Source organism: Cryptotermes secundus, unplaced genomic scaffold (assembly GCF_002891405.2).
Source record: "Cryptotermes secundus unplaced genomic scaffold, Csec_1.0 scaffold515, whole genome shotgun sequence".
Lineage (NCBI taxonomy): Eukaryota > Metazoa > Arthropoda > Insecta > Blattodea > Kalotermitidae > Cryptotermes > Cryptotermes secundus.
In genome coordinates this window covers 203,347-208,240 of record NW_019731273.1, presented here as the reverse complement: position 1 = coordinate 208,240, position 4,894 = coordinate 203,347, and positions in this window count along the sequence as shown.

Below are 4,894 nucleotides of genomic sequence, written 5' to 3'. Positions count from 1 at the left end.
AAGTTTTCAAACTAGGAGGTTCCCTAAATTTTGAATTCCCAATCATGTTGCTTTGCTATGTGATTCTGGCAGATGCTGACCTGACGCTAAGGTTGACGGCCTCTTGATGCATTACGACCATGGGATGAGGCTCCGGCCATCCCACTTCTAAGTTATAGCTGTTCCGAGCTGTCAGCTCTCAAATTCTCAAAGACTTCCCGACTTTGCTGAAACTGCCAGAATTCCAGGAAAGTCCCAGATGTTACTTCCTGTCCACATAGCAAAACTTGAACTATGTCCCTTCTGCGTGTAAGAGCTGGCTATCTGCCGGATCTCTTTGTTTGCAATTTTGTAATCTTAATTTAATACAGATTTAGTTAACACACAACAGTCCTCCAATCAGAATGAACAGTTACAAACTTTACCACCATATTTTAGCAGATTGTTGAGATAATATGAGAACATCAACAGCACACAACCCTATGGGCCTCCAATGCCTGTTACAGGGATAACTTTACCTTTTACCCTTTTTAATAGATTTGAAAGTGGTTTTGTGTGACTAAATACTTGTTCTTCCATCTTCTTAAATAAGGCTCGTGATAGACCTCAAGAATAGTCGATGGCTTTCCATTGAAGAAGAAATAGTCGCCCATCACAAAAGCTAAATTAAGGTCGGGTGAATGTGCCTGCCAAATGCCAGTGCTGATATTTCTGTCCCCAAAGATACCAGACAAAGCTTACATAGACATACTTGAAATGTGGGCAGTAGCTGAGTCTTTCTTCGTTTCTAACTATGGAAAGAATTGTCTGAGAATGACTTGTACATATCTTTCACAATTAATTGTTCTGTTAAAAAACGCAGGTAGAGCAATACTTTTTGCCCTTACAGCACACCAGACTCCAACTTTCACTGGATGGAGCCATACTTCATGGGTTAGGTGTGTATTTGGCGAATTACAGTAGTGTTTATTTTTCATATTTATGTATCCCTGCAAGTGAACCCATGCTTCATCAGAAAAGAATATCAGTTCAGATGAGTCTCATCTTCAGTGATACACTGTAGAAACCAACTGCAGAAATGAACCCTGCTAGCTGGATCGCACAGCTGCAAGTCATGGATTACTATTGTCTTATATGGTTTAAGCTGCAGCAGTTGTGTTGCCCTTCTTGCACTCTCCTGTGACACTCCATTCTCCTTGAGGTAGATGTTGAACACTAGGCACTTATTCTTTGGTTTTTTTTGGTCAGTTAAGAGCCTTATTAATCAAAGTTTATTCACCATAATGTGAATTGTTTTCTTCATGAGAACTCTTTCATCACAAAATTTTACTGGCACTTACTAGTATAAGTGTCATACAGAAATACACATTGCTCTAAAGTATACCGCATCATGATAGAACACTGTGCTCACTAATTGTAACAGAACAAATGACTAATGGAGTTGATAACTGCCACCTACTGCTGACAAATCATAAACACATTCTGACGCATGAACTGCACTGATTGCCATGAAACATAATGCAATTAAGCAATCGACAATTTTAATAACTTCTCTTAATTATCAACCATCAGGCATGCTCATTCATTGTCAATATTTGTATTTGACTCACAGTTGGCTGTATGCTGGTTGCCGTGAACCAGTCAACAACCCTAGGAACCTCCCTGTACAAATAGAAAAAGATAAATACTCAAAGATAAACACAACAAAGACAAAAAACATTATTCAATATGAGGTGGTATCAGAAAGTTCCCGGAATGTTATTGTAACTGCCTCAGTGACAGAAGATGAGAGTGGAGGCCAAGGCCACACTTCTGATAGCCTGTTGCATCAGTCTGCCACATGACACCACGCTCTGATCATGCATTGGTTTTACTGAAGTGCTTTTTCTACATCATGTTTCATGGTAAATCAAACAATATGTCTCTATCAAGTTTTGCATGAAGCTTGGTAAATCCACTGCCAAATCTCTTGAAATGCTTCATGAGACGTTTGGAGAACATTCTTTAAGTGGGAGAGTGGTTTTTGAATGGCATTCACATTTCAAGGCCGGTCAAGTGTCAGTTGAAAGTGACAAACATTCAGGGTTACCAAGCACCAGCAAAATGACAGAAAATGTTGAAGAATTTGGGAACTCATCCACAAAGACTGTCACCAAAACGTCCATGAGCTTGCAGACACCATTGGGATCAGTTATGGAGTTTGCCTGTCTTCACTAGCAAGAAGTTGGGATTGTTGGTTTCGAATCCCACTCAGTGCATGGATGTTTGGTGTGTGTATATGTGTGCGTGCATGCGTTTTTCTGTGTTTGTGTACAGGTAGAGGCCTTGCAATGAGCTGATCACCTGCCCAAGGAATCTTAATGGGTGCCTGAGATATGGTAAACCTAAGTGAAACAGAGAGTGTCTTGGAGGTAAGCCAAGGCCTAAATTGGGGCTGTAGTGCCAAAAGAAAACAAAACATACACCGAATTGTGTATTAAACACTGTACATATTCCTGCCAGTACCACTTCAGACACCAACCACATCACCAGCACAGCACACAGACATGTTATTGATTGAGGGACAGGTATGATAAATTTGAAGTAAATCTGGTGACACTGCCCCCTCACCCAACACAAGCTAAAGAGAAATAAGTGATTACACCATGTTATGTTTGCAGGCTGTGAGACAATAATACATCTGTCATGTTCTGCACAAAATCTGCATAGAAATAGGAACACTAACATAAACCAGTATATCTACAAAATTACGCAGTCTCGGCAGTTATACATAAGTAAAGAACTTGCCACACTCTCAAGTATGTAGGGTTTTAATTATTGTTGTTATTATTATTTATTTTGGGACCATGATCTCTTCTGTGAAGATTCTGCCAAGGTTGAATGTGAACTGGAAGATGTGCTATCATGCTATAAAGAAATTTATAAGCTGGAACAAAGCAAGTTTATGAAATGCAAACAAGTGAGTCAGGACCTTCCAGGTTTCAGCGCACACACACCCACACAGAATGTAAAGTTACTGTACCCTATACTTTGGATGGTAGTGGCAGTTGCAAATTCAAGGTACACATGTATTAAATTTATACATTTATAAATGCAGTTTAGTAATCATTAGCTTCGAATGGGTACAGAAGATTTTTTGTGGTTTGTTGGATTGCAATTCATTTTTTAAAATATTTCAAGGATGTCATGCTACCATCTCAGTTTACAGACACGTGTGGTAACCTCTGCTGTAGCAGGCCGTATTAACTCTTGTTTACATTCCCCTTTAAGGGGAATTGCTCCATCTGGAAGCAGGAAATCATGTTAACATGCCTTCAAATGAGGTACAGTTGTCTGACACATATGTAGCTGTTTCAAGGCGTTCGCACTCCTGCTTCTACACAGAGTGGTATGCCCATTACCATTTCACACATTCGGAAGTAGTGGCCAGTTTGTGGCAAAGCCAAACCTTTACACTGTCAAGGAATCTTGTGTGGTAACCTAGGAGATGACTCATATGGATTTGTTCATTGTATCAGGTTGGACATGTCTATTGAACTGATGTTATGCTATTCATCTTTTTTGAGGCCTTATATACACAGTGTGTCCAGGTTCTGTTAGGACTGTGTTCACTAAAATTACAAGACATGAATTATTTTCAAAATTTCACTCCTTTTATTCAAAATAGATTCCTTCTGAATCAATACATAGCTGGAATCAATTGAAAAGTTTTTGAAAACAATCACTGTACTCCTTTTGCGGAATCGCATTTAAAACTGCGGTAGATTCCTTTTGAATGTCCTGGATGGCTTCTTGACAGTCTCTTTTCATTGCCCACTTAAATTTTGGGAACAAACAAAAATCTGCTGGAGCCAAATCTGGCGAATGCGGAGGATGAGCAAGGAGGGTGATCCCTTTTCTGGCCAATATATCACGCACGATCTTCGGTTTATTGGGTGGGTAATTGTGAAGGAGCGACCAGGAACGTTGCTCTCGATATTCAGGTCGAATTCGAAGAATTTTGCTCACAAATGATTGAGGACTCCGAGACAGTAATCGGAATTCACTCTTTGACCGTTTGGCAGAAATTCCTTGTGAATGATTCATTTTGAATTGAAGAAAACGGTTAGCAGTGTCTTTACTCGACTCTTTTGCATGCCCACTTTCTTTGGTTTCGGCTTCTTTGGGCTCAAATACGCAGCACTCTGCCGCTTTGTGAGAGGCTCATATTGAAAGCACCATGTCTCGTCACCAGTAACAATTGATTTTGTAAATTTTGTCACTTTGGGCCGACAGTAACATGACTTTGCAGTGTTCCACTCTGGCATGATTTTCATTGCCTGACAGCGCGTGCGGTATAAACCGCGCATAGACCTACTGTTTGCCCAAATCGTCATTCAAAATTTGATGCACAGTACATTTTGGTATTCCCATAAGCTCCTTGATGAGTCTTGCAGAAACACGTCTGACTCATGCTAGGATTTCGGTCACTTTTTTCACATTTTCTTCAGTGCTACTTGTTCTCGGCTTTCATGCACGTGGAGCGTCTTCAATGTCATCCCTGCTGTCACGAAATACAGCATACCATCGAAAAATATTCGAGCGATTCAAACAGTCACTACCGTACACACTTTTCATAATTTCGTAAGCTTCTCCGGCTGTTTTGGCTAACTTCAAAAGAAATTTGATATTGGCTCTCTGTTCAACCGCCATTTTCAAACACATGATGCAGCGATGCTTGCGCTTTGAAATTATAGACAGCCACAGCTGAAACTTCAAGAATCTTAACACCACAACTCGCCAACAGTTGGCATTGCAAGGCAAAATTAAAAAAAAATGAGTCCCAACGGATCCTGGACACACTGTGTATATACAGGATGTCCCAGGAGGAATGGACCAAACTTCGGGAGGGTGTTCCTTATGTTAAAGTATGCCG